Source organism: Cygnus olor, chromosome 3 (genome assembly GCF_009769625.2).
Source record: "Cygnus olor isolate bCygOlo1 chromosome 3, bCygOlo1.pri.v2, whole genome shotgun sequence".
Classification (NCBI taxonomy): domain Eukaryota; kingdom Metazoa; phylum Chordata; class Aves; order Anseriformes; family Anatidae; genus Cygnus; species Cygnus olor.
This window is the reverse complement of record NC_049171.1, coordinates 91,138,490-91,166,164: the sequence shown is the minus strand read 5'-3', so window position 1 is coordinate 91,166,164 and position 27,675 is coordinate 91,138,490. Positions and strand designations below refer to the sequence as shown.

The 27,675-nt window shown below is 40.0% G+C and overlaps 1 protein-coding gene and 1 long non-coding RNA gene across 3 annotated transcripts in view; one reads left to right on the top strand and one right to left on the bottom strand.

Annotated features, from left to right (window-relative positions):
- The first annotated feature begins 18,028 nt into the window (after positions 1–18,028).
- Positions 18,029–27,675, top strand: part of LRFN2 (leucine rich repeat and fibronectin type III domain containing 2) — a 228,541-nt gene continuing 218,894 nt past the window's right edge. For both annotated transcript variants that reach the window (XM_040553080.1, XM_040553079.1), the window contains exons 1-2: positions 18,029–18,065; positions 21,599–21,729. The gene's annotated coding sequence lies outside the window, so the exon portion shown is untranslated. The remainder of the gene's footprint in view (positions 18,066–21,598; positions 21,730–27,675) is intronic.
- LOC121068042 overlaps positions 21,605–27,675 on the bottom strand; it is a 39,913-nt gene continuing 33,842 nt past the window's right edge. Inside the window, exon 3 of the long non-coding RNA XR_005818573.1 lies at positions 21,605–21,723. This is a non-coding gene — a long non-coding RNA (uncharacterized LOC121068042). The remainder of the gene's footprint in view (positions 21,724–27,675) is intronic.

Genomic DNA, 27,675 nt, shown 5'->3' with positions numbered 1-27,675 from the left:
TGAGTTAAATGGATGGAGAGAGAGAAGAAAGGAAACCTGAAAGGATACATTTCTTTGTCCTAAAGTGAAACAACACAATGGGCCCACAATTGGAGGCTACAGAACAGCACTTCTTAGGAGTCTCCCGAACCACCTGTGAGCAACCCAGTGTATAACTCTGATGAGCTCCATGTTCATGTGAAGACATTCATCTACAAACAGCAAGGAGGAGGAGGCCTCATTAAGTATATTTTTCTGAGTCGACCACTAAAGGAGGAGAAAGGAGAAAGTGCAGATTTTGAGGTGGGACTGCAGTGGGGAGGGTCATTTCCAAATCAGTCTGATAAAGTGGTGCAGTGGAGCAATAGGTGTAAACAGCATTGTCTTTGTATATGTCAGCATATGGCTTTCAGCTCTTTCCTGAAAGAGACAATGGGTGGGAGGTCTCAGGAAATAAAGGATTCAGATTTGATTGGTATTCTCCTGAGACACCTGTTCCCTTCTGATCTCGAAGTCACGAGCAGAAGTTGGTTAGCTCTATACTACATGCTTGTGTTATCTGTCATCATGTCTGTTCCTGAGGCAGAGCAGACATGATCCCAAGGCTTCCAGAACAGTGCCACAAGCTAAAGTTAATATCATGGAAACAAAATGATAACAAAGCAGTTGCTGTGAGACCATGTGTTCTTTTTCTTGACACAACAGATGGGAGCTATACCTGAAAAAGAAAGCCTTGATCACTAAGACTGACCACCCATTTACAAGGACAGCAAGACAGTCTCTAAACTAAAACTGTTTAATGTGACAAGATGTCCAACAGTACCTGTTCTTTCTGTGGGTCCTTTCCACAGCTACTTCCAGTCAATCAACTCCATTTTTGCCTGTCCTTACTCCTACTGAGTATTACTTTGCTGCAATTTCAGTGGGATTAGTTGTAGCTGTAGTATGCTACTCCATAGTGTAACCATATGTTTCCCTTCTCTGTTTTCTTATTTTCTCTTCTTCAGATGTCATGATGAGGGATTCCAATACCCATGAGTAGTATGAAACTTCAAATTCCTGTCTCAATTTTACAGGATGGTCTGTATCTTTATTTATATCTACAAGTGTAATACATAAAACTGCAAACGCTTTGTCTGCAGAAAGCAAGGCAAAACAAAGTTGTATTTCACTGCCAGGATGCTTTTAACCAATTCCTGGAGAATTTCCTCTGCCTGTAATAGGATCCTCAGTAAGGAAAGAATAAGGCAGTTATTTAAGAATAAGACAGGCTTTTACTTTTGATTTGGAGGGCACAGAAGCCAAGAACAAACAAAAGCCAAATCATCACAAAAGAGCAGCATGCCTTCTCTGTGGGGTACAGAGGAGGAAATGGCTGTCAGCAGGCACTTCTGTGATCTCAGGGTAAAATAAAAATAATATTAAAAAACACCACAAGCCAGACTTCATGGCAGTAAAGGCTGTCATTTGTGCCTTCACACCATCCCTGAGTCCCCTGGAGGACTGGCTGTCCGGTGGGTACTGCACAAGCCCTCTCGATTGTCAAGGTCAGTGGCCATCCATGCTGAGGTGCTGTCACCTCTGCTGCAGATACCACCATGTTTCCCACATCTGGCTGTAAATGGTACAGCTGAAAAACTAATTAAAAGAGTGTCTATGATGTGTGCCAGCCTGGAAGCAAGAAGGGGATATGACAGCTATACCCCTGGGGCAGCACAGAGGGGGGACACTAGGTTCACTTTCCTTATAGCATGAGCTGTGGCTCTTCATATCCCCCTCTTCTACCTCTTCCTCTGCCTCTTCATTTCTGAAGGACAGCTAGAGCTCTTGCTCAGGCATTATGTAAACACAGCAGCTGTGCCCCATGCTGTGAAAAGACCATGAAAGAAAGTACAAAAGGCTCTGTGGCCTCGTGAAGTACTGAAGAGAGGGAGACATTTTAGCAGTGTAATATCATCACTCCCCCTCCTCAGCCCTGTTTGTGAGGGCAACTCTTTGTGAGCCCTTTGCCAGTACAGAGGAATGCCATAACACACACTTAAAATAAATCCTAACGTGTCTTTGTGATAAGGAAAAACAAAATGTAATCCTGCTGGTGTGATGAATTCTGATTTTTCAAAGATAACAACAGCTAATTTTCAAGGAAAGGCAAGTAACTCTATTCTCATTAAATAGATGGAGGGAAATGGGCAAAGATGTACAATTCCTGAACATCATCTGGACAAATATGAAAGGGGGATTATTCTGAACCTTATAATGAAGTGTCCTAGTCACAAACTATATTGAAATATATATATATATAGTTGCAGGGGGTCCGGAGAACAATAACCAATTAGCAACATATCCCTGGCTCCCTTAGCAGCACTCCTAGGCTTCCACAGCTTTTGTCAAATCATATCAGCTGTGTCTCAACTCTCCCACCTCTGAAACAAGGATGAACTGTTAACAGCATCACTACCAGACACAAGTAGCTGTTTCTGAAGCTCTCCGAGAGCCTCAGGTGCCAGAGGTGGACCAAAGTGCAGAGTTGCTAATTATTTTAAAGCTTCTTCTTGTTAATATTAATCAAAGTGCTGAGCTGATTCTCTGTAATCTAACCAGAGAAGATAGAGCTTTCACAGCGGGAAATGCTTTAAAGTTCACCGTGCTTGCATGACAAATTTACTGTATGCTTCCTGCTTGCTGGCTCTGTGTGTGCGCATGTGTGAATTTCTTTTGCCATTTCTATTAATTGTCAGAACTACTTCCAATGGCTTTAAACAAATGTTGACTCAATCCTGCTGTGACATCTTAATGCTGAATGTTTGATATCACAGTTTGCTAGGAGACACAGATATAGGAATAAAATGCTACATGAGATCTTACCTGATTGGTGCAGAGCGGGGCTATGTAGACAAAGACTGACCCAGAAAATATGTGTGATAGACCAAAAGGGAAGCTTTTAAAAATCATATAAATACACATATAAATGTCTCTAAAATCTTCATTTGTGGGAACAAAAACAGGATATTCCTCAAGAGAATGAGCTACCTCCTGGGAAAACATTACATGTTTCATAACCTTTCATGGATGGTTTGATTTTGCTTTAAGAATGAGAAAGGAATTCAGTACAAAAATAAATAAATCTACATTTCATTTAAACATCGCCAGTGGAACAAAAGATTTGATGCAAACTGACAAAAGCCAGAAGACTCAAATGCTTTGCCCCTACTCTTGCTCCCAAGTTCATGTCTTTAATGACAGGATGCCTTTGCGTGGCAGCAGGCAGCATGTGGAGTGTCGGCAGTACGGCGACGTTTCCTAGGCACTTCGTCGTTTTGATCATGTCTCACACTGCTAGGAACTGTTTGAACCAAAACACTAGGCTCAGATAGCCATGCACAGAGCCACCTCCCCTACCTCTCTGTCAGCACGGCCTGTTGCTGGTTGTGCTGGGAAGCCCCGGGAGGGAGCAGGGCTTTGCTGAGCAAAGGAGATGAGTGTAGAAATCACAAAGCACAAGCACTGCGGTACCACAGAAGTGACAGCACTTCTTGGCGAAAGTCTCTGACTTTTTGGAATTTGGCATCTGGAAGTGTCCAGATCCAAAATCAGAGATGCTGACACTGATTACTGTATTCTGTGCCAGCTTCTGAAACAACATTTCTCTCTTTTCTATTCATTTATTTTTAGTTGAAAGACCTCAATCTTATTTAGGAAAAAAGTCACAGACCACCAAATACTTTGTGTGGAAGAGCTGTGATTTGTGATGATGAAATGTTATTAATTTTAAAAACAGACAATTGGTTTTATTCACTCCCGTCTCCCACTCAGTGCCACTTTTGGTCCGTGTGGGGGATAGGATTCATGTTTTTCACAGCCATTTCAAATGTTGACACCCTACAGGTCCATAGGTTGATATTTTTAAAGCTGAATACTGAATACAGCCTTTTTTTTATCCTCCCCCCCCCCTTTTTTTTTCTTTCTCTTTCCATTTCTTTCCATTTCCTTCTTTCTTTATTTCTTGCTTGCTTGCTTTCTTGCTTGCTTTTTCTTTACATGGTTACAACAGCTATGCTTTTCAGTGGTAAAGGGATGCTTCTGGAGAGCAGAAGGTAGGTTGGCCAGTGATACCAGTCATTCAGCTTGTGGTTCTTTGGGAGCTTGTGACTTTCCAGATTTCACATCTCAGTGCAAAGCAGTGTGGAGGTTCTGGGAGTAAAGTGCAGCTGGTGGTGGTCTGGCTGCAGAAGATGTTTTGTTTTTCAGGCTGCCAGCCTGGCTCACTGCACTGCCTCTGAATTCCTTTAGCGAAGAAGAGGCAACAACAACAAAAGTTGTGGGATTTGTTGAGCGCAGCCCTGTCTCCATCATAAGACTTCCTAAAAATGGCAGGATCCTTAAGTCAAGCTGAGAACTAGCTGACATTTGCTTCTGGCAGTGCATCAGAGGTATTTTGGGGATAAAATCAAAAGATGGATAATACAATGGTTTGGCAGTCAGGCCAAGAGAACAAGTAGGACTGAGGAAGTGACTTAATTTATTTCACTATAAAGATGATTCTTCTGTGGGTTTCCATCCAGGAGGTAGTGTGTGTCTCTTCACCACATGATAGAGCCCAGAGGCAAGCCTGTGCCTGCCTCCTGTGACCTCTGAAGGAGGATGAGAAAGGTTGTACTGCTGTGGGGCAAAGGAATGCTGAGCAGCCTGCAGGTGGTTGTGAGGGGTGCCAGTGGTGGCTGGCAGGGTGAGAGCTGGATCTCTGCACCTCATACCAGTTCTGCTGACACCTTCTCTCTAGCAGGGCTCGTGAAGATCAGAAACTCTTCTTTGCAGAAGAGGAAAACATGCATTCCTACAAAAGAAATATTTTAGTGAATTATTTTTCCTCTCTCCCTTCTCTGCCACAAACACGCACATCAGAGTCAACCCCCAGATATTTCTGGCTGGAGATTCTGCTGGTGGAAGAGTGCTGAAGTTTGTGAAGTACAGAAAGATATGCAATTCAAATAGCTCTGCTCTTTCCATAACTGCATTTGGCCTGGGAATTTCTTTTCTGTTCACTTGTTATTCTTGTTATTTTTTCCGTTTCCACTGTTACCATTGGAAAGAGAGAAAGTGACTTCCCAAGGAAAAAAAGAAAAGAAGAAAACAAAAAAACAACTAAAAAGCTAATCTATTACAGAGCAAGGGATGGTGCAGGGAGGTTTAAGGGCAATACTTAATCCAGTCATCTCTTAGGAATTCCCGTTCTGTTTTGTAGTATGGGACGTAAGCTGTATTTCTTCCTGTGTTTTTGCATTGCTACGAATCTGGGTAGTTCACCCTAGCTTCTCCCAATGTGTCTAATTTGTTCAGAGCTGGGTCTGGTCCAGATACCTCTGTTCTGTTCCCTGGCAGTCTCTCTTGTGTATCTCTGCTTTCCCTTGGAGCTCCAGACTATCAGTGGCTGCTTACAAAGTCGTATTCATTGATTTTGGCTTCCCTATGAAATGAATGGAGCAGATCCCCATAACAACAGTTCAAATGATTACAAACTATAATTCGAGATATGAAAGCAGTAAAACAACCATTGTGTGTGTGGGTGTTCTTTTTTTTTTTTTTTTTTTTCTTGTCTAATATTCTAATATTATGCCTGTCCTCAATCTGTCCACTGAGAAAGCTATTTTAGAAAAAGCATCTAAATAAAGCCAAAAGTTCAAGACAGATGTTTGCTACTGGAATCAGTAAAAAATCAAAAAAAAAAAATCAAAAATGTCCACTGAGACATGACTTACGATCTACAGTTTGAAATAGCCACAGGCTGAACTGAGACCTTCAATCAGACTGTGCCTGGGATGCAGGCTTTCCAGAAACTGAATTTTACTAAAAAACATACTGCCAGGATTGGTTAGAGCCTCTGTATGCTGGGCAGGAGACCAGGGATTAAATTCCTTGTGCAGCTTCCCTGGAGGCAAGATGGAGAGACTATTTTTCACCAGACAAGGCTCTGTCGTCCTGTTTTCTTGCCCAGACACATTTTCTTCTAGAAGTACAAACCTGTTGCTTCCTGCTGGTATAAAACAAAATCACCATCGTGCTTTATAACCTCAGCAAAGAATAAATACGTCTACTCAGTGTTTACAGCATTGAGTGCAGACAATATGTGAGCAGGTGTTTCTCCTATCTGGATCTATCTAGTCTATGCAAATTGGGCAGCACTTTGTAGTTGTCAAATCACTTGTCCTTCACTGGTACTCAGATTAGCAACATTAATCACGGTAAGCTCTTTGTCAATGCTTGCATGAGTGTAGTGGGCAGCTGGGTGGGAAATGCATTCCTCTCCAATTTTCACTGGCGTTCACAGCCCAGGAGGATTCATGGACAGCTCAGAGCCACCTCTGGTACAAATGGCTCCCACCTGTGCACAGCATGTAGATGGCAATGCTAGATGTTGCTGGCTATGGCAAACTAAGGTTAATAAAATCAACCTCTCTCTGTTGTGCAGGCTTGGGAGGAAGATGCTTACTGTGTTCCTTTGCACAGCTGGTAGTAGACTCCCTCTTTAAAGGATGTTTGTTTCGGTGTGGAAAATTCAGCAGACTATGAAATGCTGTTGTGGTTTAACCTGGCTGTTAAACCACAACAACACAGCTGTTTGCTCACTCCCCCACAATGGGACTGGGGAGAGAATCAGAAAAAGGTAAAACTTGTGGGTTGAGATAAAGACAGTTTTATGGAACAGAAAATAAAAGGAAAATAATAACAACAATAATAACAACAGAATGCACAAAAAAAGTGATGCAGAATGCAATTGCTCACCACCAGCTGACCAATGCCCAGCCAGTCCACGACCAGCAGCAGCCATCCCCTGGCAAACTCACCATATTTTTTTGTGCATCATGATGCCATATGGTATGGGATATCTTTTGGGTCAGTTTGGGTCAACTGTCCTGGCTCCATCCCCTCTCAGCTTCCTTTGTACCCCAGCCTCCTCGCTGGCAGGGTGGTATGAGAAGCCAGGATGTCCTTGACTTAGTGTAAGCACTACTCAACAACAACTAAAATATCCATGTGTTATCAACATTATTTTTCTCCTACATCCAAAACAGAGCACCGTACTAGCCACTGTGAAGAAAATTAACTTTATCCCAGCTGAAACAGGGAAACACTTACTACACAAATCTGCTCAAGGAAATCCTGATTCAAAGGGTGCATGTGTAGGTCTCATCTTACAAGCAAGGGAAATGTAATTTGCAATCACATCAGGTTAACAATGATAATCGATAGATTCATCATGCTGATCTGAAACCCTGAGGACACTTGCCTAGGCAATAAGAGAAACCAATAGCTTACTCTGCCCTCTTACTTTGAAAAATTTAATATTGTGTAAAGCCAGAAATGATATAATGGATAGATGTACTCAGGACTGCACTGGGAACAGACAAACTCAGTTTGGTATTGCTCGTGAGATACACATGACATCTGCTGATCCTGATCTCTTCATTCTCTCTGAGTGAAATTCACCCCTTTTTAGACTATCATCTCAAAACTTTCTGATTACTTGTAATATCAGAGATAAGGCTTAACTGAGTGTTTGAATTATTTGCAAATCTTATGCTGTGCACATCAGCGAATTTCTTCTCAAGGACTAGTTTGCCTGTCTATGGATGTTCACTTCTGGCTCACTGTAGCAGGAGTCTCTCTTATCAGCTTTCTTCCCAATAAGTAGGAAGAAACCACTCCTCACTAAGTACTATTCATTAGCACATTTTTTCAAGCATCAAATATCAACACTGTGTGAAAAAATATAAGTAGAGTATGTTTCAAAATTGTTGCTCACCTGTTTTGCTGAGACTCCTGTGGAGACTTTTGAAATGACAGAATAAATCTCATTGGAAACTCAAAGAAGCTCATGTGTACAATTCTTCAGAAAGTTATGAGCATGTACCTTTCTGCAGTTATAATAGGAATGCCTTGTAATCTAACTATAATGTTTTCATTGTAAAACTGTGCAACGTGGTTTACTATTAATCCCCAAAAGAGAAATTAAAATGTTTTATTGGAGTCAAATGAAACATCTGTTTAAATCTCAAGCATTTGCAAACATGTTTAAATAATAAAACATATATAAACCGAGAAGTTACTTTTAATGAGGAAACTTACATTTAAATTCTTTACAAAATGTCAGATTTATAACATTTCCCTCCCTGCATGATTTTCTTACTCTCCCCATTCTATAAATAGGCAATTTGGAGTAAAATGATGAATCAAAGTTTAATATCAGTATCCTCGGATCTTTCCCCAAAAGCTTTTATGTTGAAGAAGTTTGGCCAGTTTTGCTGTTACATAAATTTTATGTAAAAAATTGACCAGGTTCTGATGGAAAGTGGTTACCAGTGATTCACATAAATAAAGCTTCATGCTTTAATGATGTTAAAGCTGTGTGAGTAATTTAATTCACTTATGTGAAGTGTTCTTTGTCCAGCCTTGTCTTAAACTTTGTACAGAACCTGGTAATTCCCTATGAGGCCCTCATGCACAGAGACACAGCATAACACCCCAACCCTTTTTGTGGTGAACAGTAGCTTAGCCTTATGAATAGCATATTGCTTAGGTAGTAGGGGATTTTTTATTGTGGGAGATGTATGTAAAACCCTTCCTGCATTACATGGCTTAAGTTCTTTAATGCCAGTAAATGGAATTGATATATCTCAATGAATTTATGAATGTGCTAATTATTAACTAAAACTATTAATCAACTGCAAAATCAGTGCCATTAATTAGCTCCTACATTTTTTTTTTTCCTTTATCCAATCTCAAGGCTTATTAAAAATCTTTGGAGTAACAAGCCTCACAATATCTCTAATAGGTGTGTTAGGAATGCAGTGTTATTCTCTTTAAGTATTAGAAATTAAGACAATGGCACAAGGGCATTTAATGACTCACCCAGGGTCATACAAAAAGATGTTGTTTGAGCTAGATTAGTATCTGGGTCTTTTTATTACCTGTTCCTGTCCTCAACACAAACTGGACAGTTTCCCCAAAGCAGCATACTGTCTGATAAGGGTACATCAGGACGATAAGGCAAATAAGACTGGTACTGAATACAAGGAAAGTAACCAAAGGGGAAAGCATTAAACGAGGTTTGCAAGTCCAGCAAGGAATTGACCCAGGGACCTTTTCATCCCAGAGCAGTAGAGCTAGCTATTGTGCAAAAGTAGCTCTTTAGGTGAAATCATTAGGAGCAAGCACAGAGAAACAACAAAATATAGACTACAAGTTATCTACAGCTGGTCACTCATCCAAAGTGCTGAGAGGTCTAAAGCAGCTTAGCTTCCACACAGAGATGAAATCAAGCACCCATGGGCTGTTTACTTTGTGTTAGCCAAGTTGGTTTCTATTTGCTACTCCTGGCAGACTCTGGCTGTGCATATGCTGGATATTTGTCACACTGAGAGGCAAATCAATCAGAGCACAGGGCTAGAGAGTTGTCATCCATTTCCCTAGATGAAGACCAAGTCTACATCCAGCAGAGGTTGTTGCGGTCCTGGCTGCAGCCCTAGCTAGGACCTAGTTGATGTAGTACTGAGATCTTGAAAATAACAAATGTATCAAGACACAAGAAGGACCTCGTGAACACTGGCTGCTGGGAAACCATGCAGTATTGGTCAACATACTTTACCACAATTACAATAATGAGGGCAGGAAAGGAGATTGTGCCCATCATTTCTTTTCATGCCAGATTTCCAAGTATATGTAACTGGACTGAAGCTCTTAACAACCTCTGAACTTTTTCCAGGCTAGGCAAAGATGGGCTGCCCAGGTAGAGCTTCCTGTAGTAATTTCACCCCAATCTGGGGCAGGATGATACCACATTGGATGCACATATAGACAGAGTGAAGACAAAGGATGCTAGATAACTCTGATCTTTCATGATTTTGAAGTGATACCTTGAGTTGTCTTTTTATCTCTTAAGAATGCTATCAAATTCTATAAACATTTTATTAGAGTGTTAGTGTGTTACTACTAATAGACATTATCCCAATAAAAGCTTTTTGTTCAGCGTCTGTGAAGATGTGTTTTCCTAGTCATTGTACAAAAAAAGAAGGCTTGCTTTGGGAAAAAAAAAAAAAAAAAAAGAAAAAAAAAGTAGGGGAGGGAAAGGGGAAAGAAACTGTCTTTTTTATTACGGGGACTTTTCAACATTAAAGCAAGACTATTGTCCACAGCCTGACAAAGAGCTTTGCATGACTTAAATGACATCTTAACAGGTTACAACCTCATCCTTCTTTTTCTTCCAAAAGACAGCACCTTTATCAGCATAGTGCTTATAACAGTGGTTCGGTGCTAATTCAAAGGGAGGATTGGGACCCACTGAATCTCCATAACTACAAGCACCCCCCTCCCCATGCTTTCAGATTTCTCTCAAGTGAGCATTCATCTAGCTCAATTTAAGAGTGCTGACAAAAAGAAATCACAGGCCAAGGTGTGGGGGGAACTACAAGAAAGCAGCTGCATTTAGCTATAGCTAAGTCATCTTTCTGGTTATGTCCCAAATAAATGAATAAATGGATAAATAAATGTAAATGATCCTGTAAGAAGCAGTGTTGTGGAGAGCTATAGAAATAAACAGATATGAGTTAAAAACATCATTTGAGGAGTAAAATGAAATACCAGAAGTCAATTTGCAAGGCTGATTTAAGGTAATCAAAATGGAGTTTTCAAATATATTTGCAGTTAAAAGCTATGGAAAGCAAGAGAAAAAAATGGACCACTTAGAAATAATAATAGCTGTGGACTGCGCATTGGATGCAGAAGCAGCAGTCCTGTGAAAAATGTTCTTTCTTCTTTGCTTCTATCTCTGCTCATCATGAGGAGGCATTTAGTCATGACCAGGGTCAGATTCCACTGCCTGATAGAAGAGGCTTTAGAAAGCGTGCAGAGAATTAATACCAAGGGGAAAGATGAAGCCTGAGAGTCCTTAGAGTCTTGCATACCAATGCTTCGTCTCAAAATTCACAGTGTGAAAATTACTGGACATGCCTAACGATGAATCTCTTTTGGCAACTAAGCTGGCAAAAAGTGCCAGCAGCATAGCACTTTTCCACAGACCACTTGAGCTGGCTGTGATGAATCCCAAAAGCTTCAGAGAATGAATCAAGCCACTTGGAGAGAGATGGATCCATTCCTTTTTACTTGCACCTGAACTGGAGCACCAGGAGAGGTAGCTTACACAGAATGTATGTATATACACATCTATGGGAGCTACCAAAGACCAGCTGAAAATAACCCTGAAGGAAGCCACTCATATTCAGACATGACAGGTTCATTGGATGTGGCAGCTTCTCACCTTTCATCTTGGAGGCTAAATGAACACAAATTTATCTCTGGGATCTCCTTTCACAGAGATTTGTTTCCCATTTTACTGCATTATCTGTGATCCCAGGCTGTGTAGATCAAGTCACAGCTCAAAAAACTTGCCACGTGTGTTTGGAGTGGAGCTAAACTGGCTGCAGGGAAGACTACAGGTAGCTCGACTCCCTGAGTTAAGAGTTTTCCCCTCCATTAAGAGAGTCAAAAGCCAGTCTATATCCCGGCCTAATGGTCAGGTAGGCATACCAGCCATGGGACCTGCTCTTCTGGCATCTCACATCCTGGCTTTTTCATCCCCTTGGCCTCCAGTGCACCAGGAGCAGCCGTGCTTGGTATGCAGAGTCCCAAACCCAGAGAGGCAACAGCTCTTCACTTACAATTGCAGAATGTGCTGATAGAAGCAATATGGAGAGTTTAGTAATTTGGCAACTGTAAGAAAGGTTAAGAATATAAGAACAGACATAACTGGGTCAGGGCGAAAATCAGCCTAGCACAGCATCCATGCTCCAACACTAGCCAAAAGCAGAAGCCTGGGGAAGAATAAGAACTGAAATAAGAAAGTATATAAACATCTCGTCACCCTACCAGTCAGCCCTAGTCAGGGGCTTCCTGACCTGAGAAAAATGTGATTTCTATATGTTTATTTAGCCTCAGTAGATTTATTTTCCAAACACTTTCAGGTTTCCCCTTGAGACCATACGACCCCCCTTTGGCAAGCAGTGCCAGAAGTCCACTATATGTTGCATTAAACTTTTTGCTTGTTTTGAATCTGACTATGACAACCACAATTGGATGCTTCTACCTTTTGCTTTGGTGGAGGTATAATGCTCAGGTATTCCTCATGAAAGAGCTGTCCAATGCCTTTGATGATATTGCTCCAATGCTCCTTTTAGATGAACTTGAATTAAAAACCATACTCTACATGTGGCTAACCCATGGATTCATATAGTGACAAAGCATTGTTCTCTGTTTTGCTCCCTCATGTTTTTTCTAGTATTTAATGGTGTTTTTTTTTTTTTTTTTTTTTTTTGTATCCAGAATGTCATTTTTTCCAGACCCATGTTTTTCTAGATCTTTCATTTCTAGAAAAAATTATCCAAATATTCATCTGAATTTTTCTTTTCCCTCATTTTCAATGAAGCCAAGGAGCTAAAAATATAAATTAGGCAATCTATAGTGGTTATCCTGATATTTCTCAGTGTGCTCAGATATCTGTTTTGAGAAACAACCTCACTGAGACATAGTGGCATAGTTTTTATGTATTTTGCTCTCAGTCTTTCCCTGATACAGTGCTGAAACCCGTGTGCAATAGATGTAAAATATTACATTCCTTTAGCTTCTAAACCCTATAATACTCTTAATGACAGAATACCTGAATGCTACTGATCTCAGTAACTGAATGGGAGAGATGGGGAAATTTTATTCCCATCTTTCTCTAGGCTCATTTTCTTCACTCAGTCAGAGAGGAAACCTGACTCTTCCAGGTAGGATGAGGAGGGTGCTGGCACTTAATACTGTGCCATGTGATGGCCTGTGACAAATTTTTCCATTAGTCCTGTCAAATTCCCTCCTATGGCTCGTATCTCATAGTCCTGTCAAGTACAGATCAAGGGTGAAGCCTCAGGAGGCTCAGAACTCATAAGGTACATTTCCTCCTGGAGCCCTGAGCAACCAAAGTAAGTGGGTGCAAGGAACAGTCTCCTACATGCAAACTGAACTCAGCCCTCCCCATGGTGTGAGTATGGACCTACCAACACCTTTCAGTTGCCTGACCCACAGGCAAAATGCCTGAAATGGAGACAATTCCCAGTGATCTTGGTGAGCTTTAGCTCTGCACCTCTCCTGGCATGTAATGTAACAGTGTTGAGAGAAAAGCAACATTTCACCTTCACAGAAAATCACAGTTGTTCACTGCCAATGGAGATCTGTTTTTATGTCCAAGATTGCATTGCAGGCAAACGGATGGCTTTGTATCTCTGTGCATTGCATGCAGGGTCCATCAAAATTCAATATGCAGGCAGTTTACCCCAGCAAGCAGCATAGAAACTCAACCTCATCTGCAGTTTTATAGGAAGAAGATTTCCATTTGCCTTCCCCCTCCTCTTCACTTTCAAAGCAGGTAATTAAAAGTATCAAAGGGAAGTGTCACTGTCTCATTACATTCCTCATTTATATGAATATAATACACCAGGAAATTATTTCAAGCATGAAAGAAACAGGAAAAGCAGCCTAGCAGGAGTCCAGTCCAATGCTGCAATTTTGTAGATAAGAGAATGGAGACCTAACTCTTAATAAATTAGAAAAAAAAAAAAAAAAGAAATCTAATGTAAGTAAAGAATTAAAATAATGGATACATTGCATATATTTTTATGATTAACTGGCTGTGCAACTTATTTTTTCAGTAGGAATAAATTAAGGTCTCTAATAGTATAAGCATTTATAGCTGTTTATAGTTTGCAGTACTTTGAATCAGTCTTGTCCTAATAATTACTCATTTTTCTATGTTGAAGTGAAGTCACTTAATAACACTTTTGTCAAATCAGAAGTTTCATGTAAAAGAAAGCTTATTATCAGCGTGCCAGCACTTGTTTCCCAAAAATGCGTGCTCATGTACTTTACTGAGGCAATATACTAGAACACTAGAAGAGTTAATGGGAAAGAAAAAGAGATAGAATGAAAAAAATTGCATGTAATTAGAGTGTCTTGGAGTCAAACCCAGGTCTCCTGCTGTTTTTTTTTTTTTTTGTTTTTTTTTTTTTTTTTTTTTTTTTTCCAGCTCTGTCACCAGCTTGTTGTTGGATGTAGGATTTCCCATTTGTAAAGTAGGGATACCATTGTTGAAACACTTGCAATGAAAAGCACTGTCTGTAGGACTGGCACATGCTTAACACTCATGAGCAGTTCCACTGGTCTCAACATAACACTACAACTGGTATACTAAACATAAGATCACTCTGAGAACTTAAATATATAATTTTTTTCAACATTGTTTTAAATATTCAAATGGTTTAAATCTGCAGTGTTTATTGAAAACTTTCTCTTTTCCATTTAAGTACAAAACCAAAAAAACATACACTTTCACAGAAAAATGACATAATAAAGAAAACCAAGGAAAGAGATGTAATTAATACACACTGTAATAAGCAAGGCAACAGAAGAAACAACTCAGCACAAAAGCATTATGCTGGGACGTAATGTAAAATAACAAACATAGGAAAAATTGCCAATCTTTGCAGTTCTTTTCATTCACCTATGTCAAAGATAGAGAGAAGCTGACAAGGTTAAGTAGAACTTTAGATCATTTGCCTAAAGAAAGTACTCTATTGTATTCATTATAATAAATAATAAATAATATACCTAAATAAATATAATATACCTAAATAACACATAATATACCTTAAAAAATAAATAATAATAATAATAATAGAAGAAACAGGCCAGCCTCTACCCAAAGTACTTGCAGAATGACCTTCTGCCAATATTAACTGCAAAAGTTTCCATGCTCAGTTTTGAAAATGGCTTGTTAAGATTTAAACTTCTCAATCCCAAAAATGTAAAATGATGTTGGAGCCAGAAAAGCAGATAGTCAAGCCTCCTGCTCTCTTTTCATTGAGTAGATAGCTGGAGAAAAAGACATGACAAGAAGAAACAGCAAATAGTAAAGTAGACTTTTAAAATCCTATTTCAGGTTTAATGATTGAGGGTGTGAACTCAAGAAAGGATTTATAAGTGTAATTTTGAAACTGATGTCTGCAATTAGTTAATGGTTTCACAGAGCTTATATACTCTGAGGGAAGTGTAAACTCTACAAGTTTCATGGTTGTGAGAAGCTGCTCAACAACAGCCTCTATGAGTCAATCACAAGGGCAAAAGCAAGGCTTGGACTGTCCTTCTCCTGGCAAAGCAATGACCAGCACTGTCTGAGTTGAAAGGAAATCATTATGTATCCACTGGCAATAGGGTCTGGACAAATTTTCTCTGAGGGGTGGATTTTTAAGTTGTAGAGTAGTAGTACTACAGATACAATGGCACCTGTTCTGGCTATGTACAGATCCAGCTCAAGATGAGTATACTTCAAGCTCAGCAGAGCCCTACAGAAATAGAGCTGTATTGTTTTGGGGTCAGCTTGTGCTCAAATGCTCTTTCTTTGCATTGGTTTGTACAGGGTTCCCTGCTGGTCCCTGCTAGTCTCGTGCAGAGCCAGCATCTACAGAATGGCCTACTAACATCAGCTGTACTCTTGCTTTGGCTTGACATCACACAAACTCCCCAAGTATCTATACTAGTAAGCTAAATGGGGAAGGTCACAGGCATGTGTATGGTCTCACAGTCATCTGTGCTGTACAAGCTATGGCATACCTCTTTGAGACCAATGAGCATTTTCCCAAATACTACAATGTAGGGGTTATTATGGACTGTAAATCGTCATTTTGGAATTGATCACCCTGTGTTTTGGATGACGTATGCTCTATGGAGGCCAGCCTTACTGTGTCATTTGGCCTCAGTTCCCAAGAACAATCTCAGGGATATTTTATTTCCTAGAATAGATGCAGCATGAATGGCTATACCCTCTACTCCTCAGAGCTCCTCTGACTGGAAGGGTGTAACACCCAGCTGCAGTGCTGCATAAATGCCCAGGAGTGCAGGGTCCACCACTGTGCTCAACACAAGCCCATCTAGAACTGGGAGCACTGGGAGCTGAGACACAGAGATGAGTCAGCTCCCAGAGAGCTGCTTATATCTGGAAGGGACTGCATGAAGAAAGCTAGAAATCCCCATAGGAGGTCAGGTAACTGCACACAAGTATTTTCACATCTCACTCTAATGGGTCCTATAGTATTTATTGACCTGGCATGACAGAGGCAAGTATGTCATGACCTAAGTGAAACAGAATATGGTGGACTTGAGACCTGGGGGATTTGTCCTCCCTGGTCTGTTTGCTGCTGTTCATCTTTGCAGATCTGACCTATGCACTTCCAGAACAGAGAGTAAAGTCACAGAAAGAATAGAAAGAGGATTTAAGGAGCCAACAGGACAGACTGCAGTGACCAGGCACAAGTCTCAAAGACAAATGCACCTACCTATATCTCAGTTACACACAACCAGTCACTTTGTCCCTCTTCCTTTCCTTTTCCCCACACTAATTTATTTCCAGCCTGCCTTGAGGCCTCCCTTTCCAGCCTTTGATCTTCCCCTAAATATCCCAGGCTAAGGTTTGCACAGTCCCACAGCAACCTCAAATATACATAAGTTTTGTCTTTCCTCTGTAATCCCTGATTTCTCTTATTTTTACCAGCTACAAAGTTAACTTTTTCCAAGGTTACACATGCACAGCCACTAACCAGTTATCCTCACAGCCCCGTCCTTGCTGTCTATACATGCTTGCAGACCTCACTTCCCAGTGGTGGAACATGGTCACAGGACATGAAGACTCTGGTTCACCTAGTGGGTGACCAAGGTGTACATACTGATCACAGAGGAAAAAACTGTCATATCATTATGAGTGGCAAAGACAGAGGAAATTCATTAAGAAGCTGGTTTATTACATTGCATTTTAAGTCATTGTGCATTTCTGAGGAAAAATGGGCATGATATTATGCATAGTTCATTAGAGACTATAGCTGTCTGAACAAATCCAGTATGGGAAGCCTAAAACAATGCTGTGTTAGGTGGAGAGATTATTATTTTTTCTGATGTATAATGTTAGATAGGGCCATTAATTAAAGTGTGACACAGTATGTGTGGATATTTCCATATTCCTTTGAAATGTGAAATGAGTCTACACTGAATTTCCACCATCTGGCAAAACAGAAAATTGTCAATACTACAAATCCTGTCAAGCCACCATGGAAGGAATTACAGAGATGGAAGTGATGGAGGGAAATACTGTTATCATTCGCTGGGATTTGCTCCTAAGAAGAAAAAGAAATAGTTTGTCTATCACAGGAATTGATGGACCAACATTGTCTACTTGTATACAGCAGGAAAAGTGAGGCAGGAGTAATAAAGCAGGGAAAAATATCAATGCAGGCCAAATCACCTGTGTGGCAGGAACTCCATGACAACAGTGGCAGTCTTAAAACAGAAGAGTGGCAATTAATTCTCCTGCTGAGACATTTATTGTTGTTTTTGTTGGACACAGAAGACAATATTACTAAGATATGCAAAGGAATTCACAACAGGAAGAAGATTTTGTGATCTTTCATCGGCTACATTATATAGGATCAGGGAACTGTTTACCACAGTCACTTCCTCCTATTCTCTTAGTTATCAAACACCTCTCAGGACCACATGTGAACATGAATGATCACAATGCAGAAGAGGCAATACTGCCAATATTTTTTATCACTTTACTTGTGTTAGAACAATATTGGGCATACTAATTAAGACGTTCTACAGGGGAGCTGTAAAACAACCCAATGCACTTAACAGCCTGTCTTATTGCAGTATGTAGTGGGTCAATCAGATAATAAGCAAAGAAAGATCAATTGTAGCTGTTGGGAGTAGTAGGTAAGAATTATGTTCAGGCTTCGATAAAGTTTTAGGCAATGACACTTTTCTAGGAATTTCTTAGGCTAAGTTCCACATGGGAGTGAGTTGATCAGCTTTACTGAAGTCTGCTGAGTTGTATCAGTGGCAGCCAATTGAAACTGAGGCCAGGAAATATAGTGAATGTTCAGGTCAGCTGTGCTTCTAGCTATTGGGTCTCAGGATGCAGTGAGTAGCTGATGCTATATTTCAGCAGGATGTTAGTGAGTAGTGCTTTAACTAACAATTTTTTTTTTCTGTTCTGGGCAGTCAGAAGTGATGCAGTGATGTTTCTGCATTTGTTTTGACTTGAACATGTAGTAGATGTGGCTAAGGACATATGGAAGGAGTTGATGAAGAAGTTAGTATTGTATGTCCATGCCTAGGCACTGTATTTAGAAGGAGAATTAGAACCATAAAAGTTGGAAAAGACCTTCAAGATCATCTGGTCAAACCATCACCCTAATTGTTACAAGCTCCCAGTAAAAGTAGGAAAAATGCTACTGTACGCTATAGGAAGATGTAAAAAAGTATAAGACTAATTAGTTTACAGGAAGTGGAGAATACTTGTTTTCATGGGTGAATATATGATGCTAACTCACAAGTTGTAAGTTTTTAAGGAAGTAACACTCACTGTATTTCTACTAAAAATGAGCTCAGTTCCTTTATGTGACTTTAACTGCTTGGGGAGTGGAGTATGGTGGGGAGTAGGCTCAAGACTTTAAATATCATTTTTCCCAGCCCCAACTGCCAACCTCCCTGATACTACTGAATGCATGCACGCAGTCAGACACACCCAGAGCATGGGCAATGAGTTTCCAACAGAGCTGGCACCTGAAATACCAGCATTGTGTTCAAGACAGCAGTCTGAAAGAGTCTGGACTTTGTTACCCCCAGGGCTCCTGGGATGACTTATGCACTTTTTCAGTTAAAAAAAAAAAAATGCTGGAAATGAAGCTAGAATAACTTTGAATTTTCTGAACAGGCAGGATAGAGAAGGCATTTATTTTTCAGGTCAGTTCACACTGAAACTTTCTATTTTGACACTTTTTCTGCAGCTTTAGATTTACCTAATAAAATTAAGTGCAAGGAGGAAGGCAGCTGTTAGCTGCTCACTTACTGATCCAATTTACCAGCTAAACAAACAGTTGTCTCTGGTCCTCCTCCCAAGGTAGGCTAGACAGAGACCACCTTATTCCTATAATAACTCCTCCTTTCCAAATTTACCCCCTCTCTAAGGTAAGAGAGAATGGAAGTGGTTTTTTTTTTGAAGTAGAGGAGTAGAAAAACCTGTTATCATCCAGGTCATTTGAATTATTCATTAATTGATCACTCTACCCATCATTTTCCTATGTCCAGGTGCAGATTTTTATGCCTTCCTCACCAGTCTGCTAAAGGTTTGCAGCTGGGAGGTCCTGAGAAAGCCTTATACTCAAATTGTGTTGTGTAGGTGTTGTGGTTTAACCCAGCTGGCAGCATCACTCAGTGGTTTGCTCTCCCCCCTGTGGGATGGGGGAGAGAATCTGAAAAAAATAAAATGAAAGCTTGTGGGTTGACATAGTTTACTAGGACAGAAAAGAAAGGAAAATAATAATGAATGATAATAGTACTACTACTAATAATGTGTACAAACCAAGTGATGCACAATGTCATTGTTCACCATCTGCTGACCAATGCCCAGCTTGTCCCCAACACCCTGGGGGGCCTGGCACCTGGCCAGTCACCCAATATTAATTGTTCAGTGATGATGTCAGATGGTATGGAATACCCCTTTAGCCTGTTTGGGTCAGCTGTCCTTGTTCTGCCCCCTCCCAGCTCCTGCTGCACCCCTAGCCTGCCTGCTGGCAAGGCAGCATGAGAAGCTGAAAAGTCCTTGGCTTAGTGTAAGCACTGCTCTGCAACAATTAAAACATCAGTGTGGTATCAACATTATTCTCATCCTAAATCCCAAACACAGCACCATACCTAGCTACTAGGAGGAAAATTAACTCTATACTAGCTGAAACCAGGACAGTAGGAAGACTCAAGCCATTTCAAAAATCTTTAATGGATAGCTTGTGCTTTTGACAGCTTGATATTAGAAAGTGTCATTTCACAATGAAGTGTTGGATGACAACTCAGTCCTTCTTCATTCCTCCATACTCAAAAGACCTTGCGGAACGTAATTGTAGAGTAATTTCAACTGTATCCTGTTCCTGCTTCACAGGAACAAGCTGTTCACTTTCTTTCCTTGCCCAGTCTTGCTTCAGAGTTTCTGGTCACCAGTATTTCTTCCTCACTATGTTCTCCTATTGAAGCACAGCAGCAACTGAAAGACAAAAGGTGGCAAAGTATGCTGAATATTTGAAATTAGGTTGTTTCTGGTTCCAGCCTAGAAAGTAAACAGGAATTATTCTTGAAGCAAGCCAGAGCAATGGGTGAGAATATACTCTCTTTCGGGTGACATTTATCAGGAGAAACTCCAGTCTATGGCACAACAGATAATTAAAGAGAAATTTTCTTTCAGGAAAAAAAAGAATTAGACTTGAAGTTGTTTGATGTGCGAGCAACTGTATATACTATCACAAGAAGGAGCTCATACCAAGGCCAGTATTTATGTGGCAAAGGAGGTGCTGAAAGCTAAGAGCTAATGTATGAATCTACTTTAAAATATGTGAAACCGATGTGTTTTCTCCCAACATTTTGCCTCTTGTTAGTGTTTATTATGCTCTGCTGACTTCAATAGCAAAAATTGAGCAAGATGCCCAAGAAAGTAAATTATCTGAGACAAAACTATTGATAAGCTCAGTAAGATTTATCTTAAAATCCCTTGTCCGAGACATTTTCTCCATGTACGAGGTTGTCCAAAGGGAAGGCTTCACTATGCTACTTCAATATTTTTCACTCATACTAGTATTAAGGGATGGGGGCTTGCAATCTCTTCAAAGTACCACCATTAAGAAATCCAGTATTGTTGTCCGGATTTCTGAAGAAGACATGTAACCTAATGACCTTCCAATTTTCATTCATCAGGAAAGCAGATCTTTTGTTAATGTTGCCAGTGCACTGCCATCACTAGGATTAGCCTTCAATTTATTCAGCTTCCAACCTCTTCTTCGATGCATGTTCAGGTTCATTTCTTCCTTGGTGATCAGAAAGGCATACTGTATTAAAGGTGGGATAGATGTATTCATTCTGTCCTCTACACATGGTATTTAAGTGCAGGCTGATTCCTTGACCAAGTTGCATGAAAATTTATCCATATGCCTCCAAGCTTTATAACTCTCCATGGTAGCTTAGACTTATTTTACCACCAAAGTCCAGAAGTAAGCTTAGAGAAGAAGTTGCAAGTGGGACCAAATATTAATGTTGTGTAACTAGTTCCTCATTTTAAAACTTGCACTGCCACAAGAAGAAAGGGGTGGAAAAGTAGATAGGAAACAACCCTATAATAGCTTCTGTGCTCTGATTTCAATTCTGAGTCTTGTTACTAGACAATACTAATGGTAGTCCAAGATAAGATGGGCATCTTCTTAATAAAGTTCTTAAGACCAGGTCATCAATAAGCTGAGTCTAGCAGGAAGCTGTGTCATTGTGATATCCTGTGAGCAAAGTAAAAATTTCAGTAAACAATCTAAACCTACCCAGTGCTGCTTATCCATAGCAACTGCTGGATGTCAATGTTTTTTGAAAAGGCTTTTCCCAGTTCTCACAGTGAGTTTGTTTTGGATTCTTAATATTCACCCTGAAGTTTGAAGTGCCTGTTGTTTTGCAATAGGTGGCCTGGGACTGTCCTGCATGACTTTTGCTTCTGCTGTGTTATTCAGCCTCAATTCTGCCTACTTTTTATCCTGCATGGCTTGGAGCTGGAATCTGTCATCACTGGCCTCTGCTTGGTGTTTGCTTCAGGTAAGATCTGTATTCTGTCAAATTCATTGTGTGCCATTAGCCATAGTGGAATGCCAAAACTTAATCCCTCCTCTTTCCATATATTTCGTCTATCATGTAATCCCTCTTTTGAGAAAACCCTATTGAACCAATTAAGGGGTTATACTGTACTCATAAATCTTCCACTTCTCAGCTTGCACTTGATAAATTGGGCTTCGCCATAGCTCGAGAGACAGCTGACTGCCAAGTGCAAAATACCCATCCTCAAGGCAGTGTCTAGGGTATGGAGTTGAAGGTGGCCAAAACCATAATTCATGCACAATTTTGGATGCTCCAGCTCTTGTAGCTGACTTCTACAATGCTGTCAGCTTGTTTAATAGTAAGTAGCTCTCTCTCACTAAATCATGCTCTAGATATGGCAGCCTACTGGGTGATGGAGGACACTATTAATGTATCTTTCTGGCAGCCATGTAAGCATCCTGGTCAGGCTGACAGGGGACCATCAGACTCATTTGCTGTGCATACATAGCACAGTAAATAAAATGTGTTCTGATAGTCTTGCAGAAGGACAATCTGATCATTAGTGTGCATGATTCTAGGCATGGAAAACAACTATTTTGATCAAAGACAGTGAACTAGATCACAAAATATTGGGAGGGGCATGAAAATTTCTTTTTGTGAACATTTCTCATGTTTTGTATGGCCCATGGTTATTTAGCAAGGAGAAGAAATCTAACCTTACTCCAAGCCTCTTTCTGGGAGTCACTCATTTCTTTAAGTGAAGGTGATATTTTTTCATTAAGCAGTATGGGAAGGTCCTTCTTCCTTTTTATTTTTGCGATAGTTTAGATGGCAGGCCAGACCTCTTACAAAACAAATTGTAACTAATGAAACACTTTTACCTAGTGCCTAGCCATCCAAATCTTTGTACACTTTTCTCCAAGGCTTCTTAACACTAGGATTTGTGAATGGAAAAAACCTTTATGATAATCCTCAGTTTTAACCTTGCAAAGCCTCAACATCAAGCCTCTAGTTGTGCCAGGGGATGTTTGGTTGGATATTAGGAGAATGAACTTTATTGAAAGGGTTGTGCGCATTGGAACAGGCTGCCTTGGGATGTGGTTGTGTCACCATCCCTGGAGGTCTTCAGGAAACATGCAGATGTAGAACTTAGTAGCGTGGTTTAGTGGGGGACTTGTTAGTACTAGGTTAAAGGTTGGACTAGATGATCTTAGAGGTTTTTTCCAATCTGAATGATTCTAAAATCATTCTTCTCACGTTGTGGGCTATGAGGTTAAAAGCAGCCCACATTCCCTTCATGATGGAATCAAATGCTCTGTTTTTCTGTTGGTTTCACTTGATCAGAGTGGTATTGGTGGTACCAGCATGTGATCAGAGCAGTACCAGTGAATATTGTAACAGATTACTGCATAGCTCTGCTGGCATAGGTGTCTGCATGAGGTACATCTATTGCCTCTTGCAAGCACTCAAATTCTCAAGGCAATATAGAAAGTACATGAAATAGAGCAAGAAAAAGGTATCCCTTCTGGCTTATTCAGTTATCTGAGCTAGATTGTAGTAGTTGGGCCATTCTTTCATATGCATCTCCATTGGGGAACGGGTGCGGGAGAGGGGAAGACTCAAGGTAGTAAAAAGGCCATGGCATTAAGAATGTAGGTTTTGTATGCCCATTTCAGTAATGAGCTTGAAAGGAGTTTTTTGATTTCACAATCCAAACACCAGAATGTATTTTCGGATACAATTTCAGACTTCCCTGTGAGCGATAAATAGTTTAACTCAGCTCAACAGTTCGTTCATTTCACTCAAAACAGAACAGTAGGTCATGTGTAAATTGGTAGCTTTCTGACACATTTTTCTCACATTAAGGTGCTTCACAGCATAATCATGTTGTCTTTTAAGGTTTATTAAGAACTGTACTAGTAGAGCATTTCCTTACAGTCTCATGGGAATGTCTAGGTGAAATCCGACTCACAAGAACAACTTCCGTGAAGTTGAGAACTTAATGGGTTGAATTTGACTGCAGATTTCTGGTCTGAAAGGCATTGTTATAGCTTAATAGATCATAATATTTATGAGCGGCTTGTGAGCCTATGCCTGTACATAGAAAAATCCACGTCAAACAACTATTTAGTGGTGTATGGAGAAGCTCTGAATGTTCCAGAAACTTGCATTAAAAAAATGCCTTGATATTTGACACTATCACAACTTATGCTTACTTGTTAAACTATATTGCCTTCCTGTGTAGGGAAACCAACAGTTCTAGTTACCCTGTTGCTTCAGTATTTTTCAGCTGCATGTACATGCATACAGTTCTATCACAATCTTTATTTTTGAAATGCTAACAACTGATATAAGTTCTTAACTCTTTTGTCTTTTACTTTTTATTAAAGTGTATGTGTGTGGAGGAATAGGACAGGGACAGATGAGCAATTGTGATTCTCAGATTCTTTTACTGCTATGCAACTGACTTAAGCATAAGGAATTGTCCTGGCCTCACTGTACATGTTCTTATGGATTGTTTCTAGACTTACTAGTGGTACTAGGATCTTCAGGTGCACCATCACCATGAGAACTTACAAGGAGATTTTGCCTTTGTTTTTGAATATATATATTTAAACAAAATATTTATCTTTAATCAATCAGGAATAGTAAATATCTGGACAACGTACAAGATTACCTTTAATCACAATTGAAGGGAGAAAAGATTGGCAGCTAGGCCACATACAAAAGTATTGTGGGAATTCACCACAAAGTGAATTTTGTGACTAGGTTTTACTTTATCTTTTCCTTCCAATCTTGTGAACAAGATTTTATACTACTGACTTTGTACTATCACATCAAAAGGCATAATTTAGGCCTTTATAATCTTCTTTCTTTGCCCTAATCCTTCTGGTTTAGGGCAAGGATTGATATTCAGTTCTGTACACTGCTTTTCAAATCATTTTTCACCACTTAAAAGCTACTAGGTAGTGTTCCCTCTACTGATCCGCTTCTCTCCAAGTCTGCAAAATCACTGAGTCATCCTCTGAAGAGGCAATTTATTTGGAAACTTGCAGAATTTCTGGCATTTTGTCCAAATTCATCCCTTATAAAAAATCTTAAATTGTCAGTGGGCTGTGCTTCAGGAGGGATCCTCCTAACAAATTAAGAGCTCTGCAACCCTGTATCTTCATCACTAGTGTCCTGCTGAGACCTGCAGGTAGTCACTAAAGCCAGAAAAACAAGAGCTGAGTGATACCTGACAAGCAGCAAATCCTGGAGGTGCTGACTTGGGTGTTATACTAGGTAAGAGGTGGTCAGTCTTTTTCAGAAGCAAAAGGGCCACATGCACTTGCATTTTACTTTGTCATAGGATTTTGGCAGAATGTGAAACCTCACCTTGAGGTGAAAACACCATTGTTGTTTCAGGACGGAACCTGAGAACAAACACAATCCCATCCCAAAGGAAATGCTGTGCTTCTGGCCTTTAAGCTTATTGACAGAGCTTTGCACTGAAAGCTAAGGAAGAATTGGTGCATGTAGTTCTGGGTAGGCTTGCCATGCTAATATCTGCTGAAGTGACTAATGTCTGTTGTCATATAGTCCCACAAGGAATAACATCCCAGACAGTGAACTCTGAACAAGAATGCCAAAGGCATCCTGGCACTGTTTGGTATCTTCTGCACTAGCAGTGAATAATACACCCCTAAATCTCATTTATACCCAGTCTGGAAACAGAAATAGGCCTAGAAAGTCTGACAGTTTTCAGACTTGTAATTTTGTCCCCAAGTAGTATTGAGATCTACTGAGATTTGAGATTGCTTTTAACATACCTGACATCATGCTCAGCTGAGACCTGTTAACTGGTTCTATTCAAGACAGTATTACCAATCTGTTTATCACAGAACTGATACAAGCTCCAAAGGTTATTTAGAATAACCAGTGTTGTTCCTTCAGTCTGCACAGGCTGGTAAGTTGTCAGGTAGAAGATTTGTGCTTCCAAAAAAGTTAAACCCAATCTTGTAAAATTGTCAAGTTTTCCCCACACTAGACTGGATTATGTGTGCGGTGGTGTCTTCTAATACAAGCAAGTGGTCTGTCTACATCTCATGCTCCATTCAGCAAGGATCTGGGAACCTGAGTCCTCAGTTCTTCCTGATCACTACTAGCATGTTCGCTGCACCAAGCACCGTTGCTTCATGTTTTGGGCACTGGTGAGATACTAGGGGAGGCTGGACAGGTGATTGGACTTGTTCTCCATTCTTTTAGCTGTTATTCCTAGAGTAGCTAGCTGATTCTCAAAACAGCATGTGATCAAGACTATGTGTGAGGTGGATTAGTTCATGGGGAGGAAAATGGACTTGTCAGTGCAAGGCTCTTTGCTTCCCTCAGTGACACTTCAAGAGACTTCCTTTGGAACCTACTTAATATATTAATGTAATAAAACTGGATATAATATTTCATGATAATTATTAAAACATTGTTATTCTAGGTTGTCTTTTTAAGTCAAGGCTGGTTTGTATACTCAAACTCAGTGTGAGGGTAGGACATCACCTCATCTTTGGTTTTGAAACAAAATGAACTTGCACCACTGTGTTCTGATGCTTATGTCTTACAATGATGGAGTGTAAGCCCATGGTTGTGTTGGATGCAAAACATTTGTCAGAAATTCCAGTGAAATTGTGGTAATGCACTGTTATTATACTTCTCTAAGAATGAGAGAGGGAATAAATTTAGAATATTATATTGAGATGAATTTGCTCAAAATTATATCCTATCTTATTTGTAAGATCTTATTAATTTCAGCTGGAGGAAAATTTTCCTTTTTACCCCAAAGGAATTATTTCAAAACATTTATATAGCATTGTAGCACTTACAGTGCTCTACATTGTTGAAATGGTTCTTACCTTGGTGAGTGGAGATGAGATAAATACACGGATGATGAGCCATTACTGATGAAAAAGGAAGGAGAGAATTGAAGCAGAAGGATTAAGGAGGTGTGGAGGAGCAGGAAGAGCACCAGGCTATGAGCAAATCTGGGCTGAACCTGGAGGGAAGTTATCGCACAGTGTAGAAGAAACTTAAATTATTTGTATGTGCCAACACCGAGGAAAAATGAGAGAGGATCAAGAAAGCAGTGTAAACAGATGAAAGAGCAGATGTCTAATTAACCTAATATTTTTTAGAGCAAAGCCATTCCTAAATGTCCCTGCAAAAGTGTGAGCCATTTGCCAGGAAGCACAGCTAGTTAAATTAATGTAGCAGTGATATGTTTAGAGACAACAGAGGTCCAGTTACTTTCTCACATACACCCACCTAAATCAGCTGAAATCAGAATTGCATGTGATAGGAAGAACTATGCAAGGAAGGAAAGGTGCTAGGTCTGTTCTGCTTAAGAATTACTTCCACTGTGTGAAGATAAAAAAAAAAAAAAAAAAATGTATGGTCTCTGGTATATGCAGATGCAGAGCTCAGGAGGAAGAGCTCCCTTGTCTTGTACCCTGCCTGCTGTTGCACTTAAAGCTGCAATACAATAATTTTTTGGCCTGAGCAGAAGCCCTATTTTATCACAAATGAGTTTATAGCTCAGTAAGGATTTACTATAGGACACTCCATATGTTGGAAAAATATAAAATTTTATATAACAATTTTGGTATAGCTTGCATGGAAATTTACAGATCATAGTATAGGTTCTCAGGCTGTTATCATCCATGAAATTCACACACTAAATCCTGAACTCTTGCACACCTCTTAAAGAGTACCTAAATATCAGATAACATTACCACCTTAAACTGGCTGAGGACATGTTCAAATATTTTGTTAAAGGCAGATTGTAAAAGATGAGATGTTTGTACTACAAGTCTGTGTGAACAGCATTTAAAAAGTTGGTTGCATGCATGCAGTTGGCTGCCTGCCATTTGTCAATTGGATTTTACTGGGTTGAGTTCCTTCAACACAGGGTTTTTT